This window comes from Microtus oregoni, unplaced genomic scaffold, assembly GCF_018167655.1.
Source record: "Microtus oregoni isolate MIOR12 unplaced genomic scaffold, Mior012 000023F_ref0000262, whole genome shotgun sequence".
In the NCBI taxonomy this organism is placed as follows: Eukaryota; Metazoa; Chordata; class Mammalia; order Rodentia; family Cricetidae; genus Microtus; species Microtus oregoni.
Genome location: NW_024543082.1, coordinates 20,827,120 through 20,840,439, shown reverse-complemented (window position 1 = coordinate 20,840,439; position 13,320 = coordinate 20,827,120). Strand labels below are relative to the sequence as shown.

Below are 13,320 nucleotides of genomic sequence, written 5' to 3'. Positions count from 1 at the left end.
CTCAATTGACCTAGAATTAGCTCTTTAGCCCTGGGCTGGTGTCGAACTAAGTAGCTGGTGTCACAGCACTGTGCCACCTGTCCTGGCTAAAGTTGGGTTTTAAATTTTATAAAGATATTTTTATCTTCTTGAGTCAATTCCCTTTTCTTTATTGTGATGAACTTATAGGCATCATCTTCACGACACAGAGAGTTTTCCTTGAGTATGGTTTTTGAATAACTGAATTTCTTTTTTTTTATTTTTTTATTATTTAAATTTATTTATTTATTAAGGATTTCTGCTTCGTCCCCGCAACCGCTTCCCATTTCCCTCTCCCTCCCCCGATCAAGTCCCCCTCCCTCATCTGCTCGAAGAGCAATCAGGGTTCCCTGACCTGTGGGAAGCCCAAGGACTGCCCACCTCTATCCAGGTCTCGTAAGGTGAGCATCCAAACTGCCTAGGCTCCCACAAAGCCAGTACGTGCAGTAGGATCAAAAACCCACTGCAATTGTTCTTGAATTCTCAGTATTCCTCATGGTCCGCTATGTTCAGCTAGTCCGGATTTATTCCATGCTTTTTCAGACCTAGGCCAGCTGGCCTTGGTGAGATCCCAATAGAACATCCGCATTGTCTTAGTGTGTGGGTGCACCCCTCGTGGTCCTGAGTTCCTTGCTCGTGCTCCGTCTCCTTTTGCTCCTGATTTGGACCTTGAGATTTCTGTCCGGTGCTCCCATGTGGGTCTCTGTCTCTGTCTCCTTTCATCGCCTGATGAAGGTTAATATTCATGAGGATGCCTATGTGTTTGTCTTTGGATTCACCTTCTTATTTAGCTTCTCTAGGAACATGAATTATAAGCTCAATGTCCTTTATTTATGGCTAGAAACCAAATATGAGTGAGTACATCCCATGTTCCTCTTTTTGGGTCTGGCTTACCTCACTCAGGATAGTGTTTTCTATTTCCATCCATTTGTATGCAAAATTCAAGAAGTCCTTGTTTTTTACTGCTGAGTAATACTCTAATATGTATATATTCCATACTTTCTTCATCCATTCTTCCGTTGAAGGGCATCTAGGTTGTTTCCAGGTTCTGGCTATTACAAACAATGCTGCCATGAACATAGTTGAGCATATACTTCTGTTGTATGATAGGGCCTCTCTTGGGTATATTCCCAAGAGTGGTATTGCTGGATCCAGGGGTAGGTTGATCCCGAATTTCCTGAGAAACCGAAACACTGCTTTCCAGAGTGATTGCACAAGTTTGCATTCCCACCAGCAATGGGTGAGTGTACCCCTTTCTCCACAACCTCTCCAGCAAAGACTATCATTGGTGTTTTTTATTTTAGCCATTCTGACAGGTGTAAGGTGGTATCTTAAAGTTGTCTTGATTTGCATTTCCCTGATCGCTAAGGAAGTTGAGCATGACCTTAAGTGTCTTTTGGCCATTTGAAGTTCTTCTGTTGAGAATTCTCTGTTCAGATCAGTGCCCCATTTTATAATTGGGTTGATTAGCCTTTTGCGGTCTAGTTTCTTGAGTTCTTTATATATTTTGGAGATCAAACCTTTGTCAGTTGCGGGGTTGGTGAAGATCTTCTCCCAGTCAGTAGGTTGCCTTTGTGTCTTAGTGACAGTGTCCTTTGCTTTACAGAAGCTTCTCAGTTTAAGTAGGTCCCATTTATTCAATGTTGCTCTTAATGTCTGTGCTTCTGGGGTTATACATAGGAAGCGATCTCCTGTGCCCATCTGTTGTAGGGTATTTCCCACTTTCTCTTCTATCCTTTTCAGTGTGTTCGGGCTGATATTGAGGTCTTTAATCCATTTGGACTTGAGTTTTGTGCATGGTGATAGATATGGGTCTATTTTCATTCTTCTACAGGTTGACATCCAGTTGTGCCAGCACCATTTGTTGAAGATGCTTTCTTTCTTCTATTGTATACGTTTAGCTCCTTTATCGAAAATGAGGTGTTCATAGGTTTGTGGGATAAAATCCAGGTCTTCTATAGGATTCCATTGGTCGACTTCTCTGTTTTTATGCCAGTACCACACTCTTTTCAATACTGTAGCTCTGTAATAGAGTTTGAAGTCAGGGATGGTAATGCCTCCAGACAATCCTTTATTGTATAGGATTGTTTTGGCTATCCTGGGTTTTTTGTTTTTCCATATAAAGTTGATTATTGTCCTCTCCAGATCTGTGAAGAATTTTGATGGTAACTTGATGGGGATTGCATTGAATCTATAAATTGCCTTTGGTAGAATTGCCATTTTTACTATGTTGATCCTCCCAATCCAAGAGCAAGGGAGGTCTTTCCATTTTCTGGTGTCTTCTTCAGTTTATTTCTTCAAGGACTTATAGTTCTTGTCAAGTAGATCTTTCACTTCCTTTGTCAGATTTACCCCAAGATATTTTATGCTATTTGTGGCTATCGTGAAAGGTGATGCTTCTCTGATTTCCCTCTCTGCTTCCTTATCCTTAGTGTATAGGAAGGCAACCGATTTTTTGGAGTTGATCTTGTATCCTGCCACCTTACTAAAGGTGTTTATCAGCTTTAGGAGTTCTTTGGTAGAATTTTTGGGGTCGCTTATGTACACTATCATATCATCTGCAAATAACGAAAGCTTAACTTCTTCCTTTCCAATACGAATCCCCTTGATCTCCTTATGTTGTCTTATTGCTATTGCTAGAATTTCAAGCACTATGTTGAAGAGGTATGGAGAGAGTGGACATCCTTGTCGTGTTCCTGATTTTAGTGGGATGGCTTTGAGTTTTTCTCCGTTTAATTTAATGTTAGCTGTTGGCTTGCTGTAAATAGCTTTTATTATATTTAGGTAGGACCCTTGTATCCCTGTTCTCTCCAAGACCTTTATCATAAAGGGGTGTTGAATTTTGTCGAATGCTTTTTCAGCATCTAATGAAATGATCATATGGTTTTTTTCTTTCAGTTTATTTATATGGTGGATTACATTGATAGATTTGCGTATGTTGAACCAGCCCTGCATCTCTGGGATGAAGCCTACTTGATCATAATGGATAATTTTTCTTATGTGTTCTTGGATTCGGTTTGCCAGTATTTTATTGAGAATTTTTGCATCGATGTTCATAAGTGAGATCGGTCTGTAATTCTCTTTCTTGGTTGGGTCTTTTTGTGGTTTTGGTATCAGGGTAACTGTAGCTTCATAAAAGGAATTTGGCAGTGACTCTTCTGTTTCTATATTGTGAAATACATTAAGGAGTATAGGTATTAGTTCTTCTTGGAAGTTCTGGTAGAATTCTGCATTGAAACCATCTGGTCCTGGGCTTTTTTTTTTTTTTTTTTGGTTTTTCGAGACAGGGTTTCTCTGTGGCTTTGGAGCCTGTCCTGGAACTAGCTCTGTAGACCAGGCTGGTCTCGAACTCACAGAGATCCGCCTGCCTCTGCCTCCCGAGTGCTGGGATTAAAGGCGTGCGCCACCACCGCACGGCCGGCTTTTTTTCGAAGGGAGATTTTTGATAACCATTTCTAGTTCTTCGCGAGTAACTGGTCTATTTAGATCATTCACCTGGTCTTGGTTTAGCTTTGGTATATGGTACTTATTTAAAAAAATGTCCATTTCTTTTGTATTTTCCAGTTTTGTGGCATACAGGCTTTTGTAGTAAGATCTAATGATTCTCTGAATTTCCTCTGTGTCTGTGGTTATGTCCCCCTTTTCATTTCTGATTTTATTGATTTGCGTGTTCTCTCTCTGTCGTTTAATTAGTTTGGATAGGGGTTTGTCGATCTTGTTGATTTTCTCCAAGAATCAGCTTTTTGTTTCATTGATTCTTTGGACTGTTTTCTGTGTTTCTATTTTGTTGATTTCAGCCCTCAGTTTTATTATTTCCTGAGGTAATAGGGCCGGCGGGGCTGCATTCCCAGCACCCCGGCCGCCTGCTCGGTTAGCTTATGCCCCGAAATAATTACACAGACACTGTATTCTTTTAATCACTGCTTGGCCCATTCTCTTCTAGGCTAATTCTCACATATTAATTTAACCCATTTCTAATCATCTGTGTGTAGCACCCCAAGATGCGCTTACCGGGGAGATTCTAGCCTAGTCCATCCTGGGTCGGAGCTTCATCCCGGGAGCGGGGCATGGCGTCTCTCTCAGGCGTCTGCTCCCGAGAGCAGAGCAGTGGAGACTGAGCTCACTTCCTCTTCCTCCCAGCGTCCTGTTCTGCCTACTCCTCCCACCTATCTTTCAACCAATAAAATGGGCCAAGGCAGCTCCTTTATTAGCCAATGACCTTCCTCCATCAATTTCCAGTCTTCTACTTCTCCTGGGCACGTGTGCTTCTTTTTTTTCTAGAGCTTTCAGGTGTGTTGTTAAGTCCCCAATGTATGCATTCTCCGTTTTCTTTAAGTGGGCACTTAGTGCTATGAACTTTCCTCTTAGCACTGCTTTCATTGTGTCCCATAGGTTTGAGTATGTTGTCCCTTTATTTTCATTAAATTCAAGGAAGACTTTAATTTCTTTCTTGATTTCTTCCTTGACCCAGGTGTGGTTCAGTAGTTGACTGTTCAGTTTCCATGAGTTTGTCGGTTTTTTGGGGGCAGCGTGGTTGTTGCCTTCTAACTTTAATCCGTGATGATCTGATAAGACACAGGTGGACACTGATTTTTTTTGTATCTGTGGAGGTTTCCTTTGTTTCCGAGTATGTGGTCAATTTTTGAGAAGGTTCCATGAGCTGCAGAGAAGAAGGTATATTCTTTCCTATTTGGGTGGAATGTTCTATAGATGTCTGTTAAGTCCATTTGCTTCATTACCTCCAATAATTCTCTTAATTCTCTATTAGGTTTCTGTCTGATTGACCTGTCCCTTGGAGAGAGAGGTGTGTTGAAGTCTACTACTAGTGTGTGTGGTTTGATGTCTGCCTTGAGTTCTAGTAATATTTCTTTTACATAAGTAGGTGCTTTTATATTGGGGGCGTATATATTCAGGATTGAGACGTCCTCCTGATGAATTGTTCCTGTTATGAGTATAAAGTGACCGTCTTGGTCTCTTCTGATTGATTTTAGTTTGAAGTCAGTTTTGTTAGAAATTAGTATGGCCACACCTGCTTTTTTCTTAGGACCATTTGCTTGAAACACCTTTTCCCAACCCTTTACTCTGAGTAGGTGCCTGTCTTTGTGGTTGAGATGTGTTTCTTGCAAACAGCAGAATGTTAGATCCTGTTTTCGTATCCAATCTTTTAGCCTGTGCCTTTTTATAGGTGAATTGAGCCCATTAATATTAAGTGATATTAATGACCAGTGGTTGTTTACTCCGGTTATTCTTATTGCTTTTGGTAGTAGAGATTGTGTGTCTCCCTTCTTTGAGATGTGCTCGTGAAGGGTCATTAGATGCCTGGGTTATTGTAGGCAGTGTTGGCAGTGTTGGATTCCTTGGGTTGCGATTTTCCTTCTATTACTTTCTGTAGGGCTGGATTTGTGGCTACGTATTGTTTAAATTTGTTCTTATCCTTTAATGTCTTGTTTTCTCCATTGATAATGAACGATAGCTTGGCTGGGTATAGTAGTTTGGGCTTGCATCCATGGTCTCTTACCTTCTGCAGAACCTCTATCCAGGACCTTCTGGCTTTCATAGTTTCCATCGAGAAGTCAGGTGTAAGTCTGATCGGTTTACCTTTATAAGTTACTTGCCCTTTTTCCTTTGCAGCTCTTAATATTCTTTCTTTAACCTGTATATTTTGTGTTTTGATTATTATATGGCGAGGAGATGTTTTTCTTTGATCCAGTCTGTTTGGTGTTCTGTATGCTTCTTGAATATTTAAATGAATATCTTTCTTTAAGTTGGGAAAGTTTTCTTCCATAATTTGGTTGAAAATATTTTCTGGGCCTTTGAGCTGTGACTCTTCTCCTTCTTCTAGTCCTATTATTCTTAGGTTTGGTTTTTTTATTGTGTCCCATAGTTCCTGAATGTTTTGTGTTGAGAATTTGTTGGCTTTGCTGTTTTCTTTGATCTGTTCGTTTATTTTCTCTATGGTGTCCTCAGCATCTGAGAGTCTTTCTTCTAGCTCTTGTATTCTATTGATTATGCTTGTTTATGTAGACTCTGCTCGTTGGCCTAGATTTTCCATATCCAGCTGGTCCTCAGTTTGTATTTTCTTCTTTGCCTTCATTTCAGTTTTCAATTCTTGAACTGTTTCCATTACCTGTTTGATGGTTTTTTTCTTGGTTTCCCAGGGTATCATGTACGTATTTACTCATTTCTTCAAACTTTTTGTTATACTTCTCATCCATTTCTATAAGGACATTTTTTACATGTTGTTTAAGGGACTCTATTATCTTCATAAAGTCGATTTTTTCCACTTCTTCTGTGTTAGGTTGTTCAAATACTTCTGTTGTAAGATCATTGGGTTCTGATGTTTTCATGTTGTTTTTCGGATTATTGGGTGAGTTCTTGCCTTGGCGCCTGCCCATCTCCTCCTATTGATCCTATCCAATGGATCCTTTAGAAACCGGATCAGGTTTCCCTGCTGGCCAAGGGCTCCGCTTACAAAATGCCCTCACTCTCTTTCGTGGTTCCTGCTGCAGGCCAAGAACCCTCTCACCCCTCCGACGGATCTTCAGGACAGGACCAGGCTCCCCTTGTGCCAGTGACCTGGCCAACCAAAGGCCTACCTCTTTGATTCAATTGTAGTAGGGCGATCTGCTCTCCTTATTGCAAGCCTGTCCCCTCCGCTTGTGTCTGCCGCTGCACTGGTCCCCGAAGGCCTCTTCCTGTATCTGCAGCCGCTCTGCCTCTGTGCGTCTGGCCGCCGCCGCTCCGCCTCTGTGCGTCTGGCCGAGCCGCCGCTCTGCCTCTGTGCCATAACTGAATTTCTTAGGTGAATAATTAATGCTCAGAAATTGATACATGATAAAGAGCTGAGTATTTTGTGCCATTGGGTGATGATTTGTTTAATTTTGCTGTTGCCAAAACCTGGAATTAGCTATATCTAGAGTCTGTGTAGAAGTAAAAGCTAATATTTATCAGAAATGATTTTCTCATACATATGTTTATATATTTTATAAAATTAAATCAAACTATGTCACTGTTCTGCTAGGACATTCCTTTGTCATTAAAGTTAAACCCAAACTCTTTAGCCTGCTTATTTTGACCTCAGGTATTTAATCATAATTTCCTTCTTTAGTATTTTTTACTGATTTCTGCCTCACACCTCATCTTTACCAAGTTTGTTGCCTTTTCTGTCAAGCACATCATGGTCTTCTGGGTCTCTGAACACAGAATCCTGCTTCTGTCTGAAGAATTGTTGAGTATTCTTGTTCCTATCTGCCCAGTGAAATCCAATTGTAATTTCAAAAAAAAGCTCAAAATCCAGCCTGTGTTGGCATATAATTTCAGAACTGAGGCAGGTGGATCCCTGAGCTTGAGGCCAGCTGGTCTACAGATCTAGTTCCAGTACAACCAGGGCTATACAGAGAAATCATGTCTTGAGAGAGAAAAAACAACAAAAATTTAAAAAATCCAGCTCACGTATCACCTCTGTGACATCTTACTTGGTTGTTTTAGGAATGTGTTTCCAAAGCATAGGTTTCTAGAATCAGGCTCAGTACTTTGAAAATTTTAATTTTTGTGCATCTTTCTTTCCCCAACAGATTATAAGCATAGATCTTGTTCTCATGTCCTTTATGCCTTTGCCGTCTTTGACATGTACTCTAAGTAAATACATTGAATGAATGACTGAATCCAGTGAAGTCATTTAAAGTTTCATACAGGAATATATTTTATGTTGAGCATACTCTTTCATAGCCTGCCTGTATCCCCTCTGCCATCCTCCTCTGACTCCCATTAGTCCCCATAGACATATTTGTTTCTACATGAGCGCGTGTGTATGTATATATGTATATGTATATATTCATGTATCTATATAAAATATAAGAAACACAAATGAAAGATATATGTTATTCTGAAACTGGCTTAGTTTGCTAAATATGAATATCTTGAATTGCATCATTTTCCTGCAAATGACATAGCCTTGTTTTCTATGACTAAAAACCTTTCCAATCTGCCCACCTATCACTTCTGACCATCATAATGTAAGATTGCTCTTAAGAGTGACCTAAGTCAACTCTGCTTTTTATATAAATACTTCTGGGCTCCTTCTGAGAAGGTGAAACAACATCCAGGAACAGGCTTTATATTAAGGAATTAATATTCACATCATCTCTCTAGTGGTCTCAACTCATTACCTTAGCATATTTCCTAAAAATACACAGTGAGTCTAGTTTCAAAGTTTCAGATATTTGCAAGTTTTACTAGTTTTTCCACCCAAATCCATAATCAGTCAGCTCGGCTGCTCTGTCCTATCCTGTGTGTTGTAATTCTAGTTTTGCACTTTCTTTCTTAGAATATTATCATATTTCTGGGTCATTATGTATCACTATATTGACCATGTCATCTGACAGCTGTAGATTGGAGTGAAACTCATCTCCCTCATCTTGATGACTGTTATTTTGAGTGTGAAGTTCTAGACTAATCTGCTCTTTCCGTACTGTTTCACACAGTTGACTCATACTTAACCTCATTGTAGATGCTGTTTTTTTCTGTGCCCAGATAAAGTAACAGATCACTGAGATGCTATCTGGTCATCATGTCAGAAGAGTGGTTAGTAGCGTCTAGAGAGGGAGAGAGCAACATTTTAAATTAAAAGGATGAAAGATTGTTGAATTAGGTATAAACAATCCATTTGCTAGAAGATGGTGAAAATATAATAAACTGTTTTAAGCTTTTAGATACTGACTTTCATATTGTAGCAATATTATTCAAATATTATTTGTGTACTCTTTGGAGCTACAATATAATTAAATTAAAAACAAGAATTGTTTGAGAGTTTCATATATGTTTTGATCATATTCACATCTTCCTCCAGCTTTTCCTAGACCCATCCTGCTTCCCTATCAACCCATCTTTGTGTGTGTCCTTTATTTTTAACACCCATCAAGACCAATTTGTGCTCTTCAGATGGTTTTGAATGTGCAGTCTTCCTTTGGAATGTGACAGAATTATCAGGGACTACATTCGTAGAGAAAATGTCGTTTCCTTCCCCCAGCGGCTAACCATGCTGATAGCTTCTTGGCCAAGGCTAGTCTTCCCAAGCCCAACTCATATCTCCAAGCTGGAATTTTGTCTGTGTTGGTTTTGCACAGGATTTGTGCACTTAAATTTTAATGTTTTCTGTAAATTTTGTATATTGATAATAATATATTATTCAAACATATTTTTGAAATGTATGTTTTACATTTACTGACAAACTCATTTCAATAAAACACATTTTTGGATTTAAACTATAATAAAAATGCAAGGTAAACATGACTTATAATGCAAAATATATATTAAAGAAAACTTTACTGGAATGAGCTTAGACCTTTAAACAAGTAATATTTGTTGCTTTTATTTCTAACTTGGATATTTAGTAATTGAATAAATATATGTAATGATTTATTAATATGATTGTGTTTCTGTTTATTTATATTCCCTTTAGCTCTATAAATTGTATATGGCCAAGTATGTTGTCCTCTTGTGTAGTTCTTTTACAATGTTTTATAGTGTTATTCACACAAGGTACAAGTTTTGTTATTGAAAGTTGTTAATTGGTTTATGGGCACCTTCAGAGTAAAAGGATTTTAGTATTTGCTTTGTTCTTACTAAATGTATTGTTGATTGCTAGGTACTAGTTAAACCACATTAACACTTATATAGACTTCCCTTGTCGGTCCTTGACCCTGTTACATTTATAATTACACATCGGTTTGAGATTCAAAGTTTAATCCTGAAACTCTGTTTTATTAAGATACATATGACTGTTTTTGGTAATTTGTGACTGTGGAGAAAGTGGGAGCATCTGTGTGAAACTTCATTTTAAATAGTTTTCTACAGGTAATGCAACCAAGTTCATTATTTAATTACATTTTCACCATTTTTGGCTATTTATTTATGAAGGTAGAATTCTGTATATTAAAACCAAAAATAATGTATATCTTGATGTGGATATATTTATTTAAAAACAACACTCAAAACAAGATTTAAATGAATACATAACGACGTATGGTTTATACTGTTTAGTTTTTAATTTTCCCTAATCATCACCTACTGATTATTCAGTCTGCACCCCAGATTGATTCGTCAATTTCTATGCAAAACCCTTAGCTGTCTACAGCTGTGTGGACATACTTAAGATTACTGTCGCCTCAACTACTCTTGTAACCGTGCTTTTGACTGTTAACGTGTCTGAAAGTCTTATTACCTGGCTTATATTCCTTGATTTTGAAGTTAGATTTTGAGTTCCACAATTATTTTGCCACTTCTTCAGTGCTTAGGATTTTGTTCATTGTTCTTAATTTCTTATTTGTTTCTAAAATGGTTGTTAGTTGAAGTGATGGTGATATTTTTATAAGCTGTTTCTCTTCAACAAGAACTCAGTAAATAGTAATTACAGCTTGCATTATTGTTAACGGTATTTCAGTGCATTGCTTTTTCATCTGTTCCTTGACAGGTTTTCTGACCATAGCCTTTGTATATCTCTGCTGATGGAGCTGAATCTTAGTTTGGAATGCTTTCTGCTAATCTTGAGGATTGTTTTTAGTGTACTTGGTGTCTACTTATAATGACTTCATAGAGAGGTATAGGGGTCTTGCTGAGAATATTTCTGTGTCAGCGGAAATATATAAAAATACATTTCTTTTTAAGTTCAATCATTACCACAGTGAAAACTCATAAGGCTTTTCTACCAGTTTCATTTTAATTGTAAAAATATCCACATAACAAAATTTACCATACTATTTTTATTTAATTTACTTTGTCTAAAATATTGAACATTTAAAATTATAAATTATTATGTTATACAACCGACTTAAAATCAAGCATTTTTAGTGCATCATTCAGTGATAACTCTTTTCTTTTCTTTTTTCTTTTCTTTTTTTAATTTATTTTTACTCAAAAATTTCCACCTCCTCTCCTCCTCCCATTTCCCTCCACCTCCCTCTATCCCCCTCCCCCTCCTTCTCCAGTCCAAAGAGCAGTCAGGGTTCCCTGCCCTGTGGGAAGTCCAAGGTCCTCTCTCCTCCATCCAGGTCTAGGAAGGTGAGCATCCAAACAGAGTAGGTTCCCACAAAGCCAGTACATGCAGTAGGATCAAAACCCAGTGCCATTGTCCTTGGCTTCTCAGTCAGCCCTCCTTATCTGACACGATCAGAGAGTCCGGTTTGATCATATGCTCCATCAGTCCCAGTCCAGCTTGCTTTGGTGAGCTCCAATTAGATCAGTCCCACTGTCTCAGTGGGTGGGCGCACCTTTTGCTGTCCTGACTTCCTTGCTCATGTTCTCCATCCTTTTGCTCCTCATTTGGACCTTGGGAGCTCAGTCCAGTGCTCCAATGTGGGTCTCTGTCTCTAGCTTCATCCATCGCTTCATAGATGAAGGTTCTATGGTGATATGCAAGATATTCATCAGCATGGCTATAGGATAAGGCCATTTCAGGCTCCCTTTCCTCAGCTGCCCAAGGATCTAGCTGGGGACATCTCCATGGACACCTGGGGACACCTCTAGAGTCAAGCCTCTTGCCAACCCTAAAATGGCTCACTTAATTAAGATATATACTTCCCTGCTCCCATATCCACCCTTCCTCCATCCCAACTGTCCCATTCCCTCAAGCTCTTACCATCCCCCTTCTCACTTTTTTCTCCCCATCTCCCCTTACACCCACCCCACCCCACCCCCAAGTTTCCAATTTTTGCCTGGCAATCTTGTCTCCTTCCAATATCCAGGAGGATAACTATATGTTTTTCTCTGGGTTCACCTTCTTATTTAGCTTCTCTAGGATCGTGGATTATAGGCTCAATGTCCTTTATTTATGGCTAGAATCCATTTATGAGTGAGTGCATACCATATTCATCTTTTTGGGTCTGAGTTACCTCACTCAGGATAGTGTTTTCTATTTCCATCCATTTGCATATCGTGTAAAGATCACCAATATTAGTCTTTAGAATTATTTTAGTCTTGTAAACTGAAACTCTATATTAAACCAAAACTCCATTTTCTCCTTCATTCCTTGACTAACATTCTATTCTCTGTCTCTATGATTTTAACAGCTCTAAATGTTACATTACATATAAATGATTCATAAAATATTTGTGTTTGCTTTCTTTTATTTAGTGTGATGTACTAAGAACTCACCATGTTCTAGTTTGTGTGTGAAATTTTTTCCTTTCTAAGGCCAAATAGTATTTTTTTTATTTATTTTCAACAGTTTTATCATTTATTCATTACTTAACACTGTAACTTTTTTGATTAATGATACCATGGTTATGAATGTAAAAGTATCTATTTCATACCTTGTTTTAATTCTTTTGGACATATAACCTGAAGTTGAATTGTTGGATTATATGTTAATTCCATTTTTAAATTTTGAGGAGGTGCTCTATGATTTTCTGTGTGAACTGTACCATTTTAATTATGATCACAGGTTTTCTGTTTCTCTACATTCGTGCCCCAGACTACTTTTCTGCTAGTGATTTTGGTATTAGGCATTCTACTGGGTATGAGATTTGATCTTACTGGAGGTTTGATTTACACTTCCAAATAACTAGTGATGTGGCACATACCTTCAAATGTTTTTTGTTTTGTTTTTGTTTGTTTGTTTTGAGACAGGATTTTTCTATAGTTTTGGGGCCTGTCCTGGAACTTGCTCTGTAGACCAGACTGGTCTCAAACAGAAATCCATCTGCCTCTTTTTCCCAAGTGCTGGGATTAAAGGCGTATACAACCACAGCCCAGCTACCTTCAAATCTTTATTGACCATTTGTATATTGTTTTTAGAGAAATGTCTGTTCAAATTATTTGTCCATCTAAAACCTATTTATTAGGCATTTACAAAAATATTTGTACATAATGTGAATGTAAATAAGATTTTTTATTTTTAATGTCTAAATTAGAGTATCCGTTTTTTAAAAAAGGGTCTTGGTACCCTTTTAAAAAACTCATTTGGCTACAAGAGCTAGTTCCAGGACAGGCCCACAGAGAAACCCTGTCTCGAAAAACTTAAAAAAAAAAAAAAAACTCATTTGGCCATTCATTGCAGAGTTTATATTTGTTTCTGTTCTATTGACTATGTCAGTCTTTACCGTAGTTCCTTGCTGTTTTGGTTGGTCTATCTGAATAATAAATTTTAAAATCAAAAGCGTTACTTTTGGAAGTGTTGCTTATTTTCAACATTGTTTTGAAAGTCCTCTGGTAATCCATGGAAATTTTTGTATAATTTTATCAGTTTTTTTTAAATAAAATGGCCTTAGGATTTATACAGGATTGTATTAAATATGTAGATTCCTT

The 13,320-nt window shown here is 38.1% G+C and overlaps 1 protein-coding gene across 3 annotated transcripts in view; it reads left to right on the top strand.

Annotated features, from left to right (window-relative positions):
- Zbtb20 (zinc finger and BTB domain containing 20) overlaps nt 1–13,320 on the top strand; it is a 777,531-nt gene that overhangs the window by 99,911 nt on the left and 664,300 nt on the right. The window lies entirely within an intron of this gene.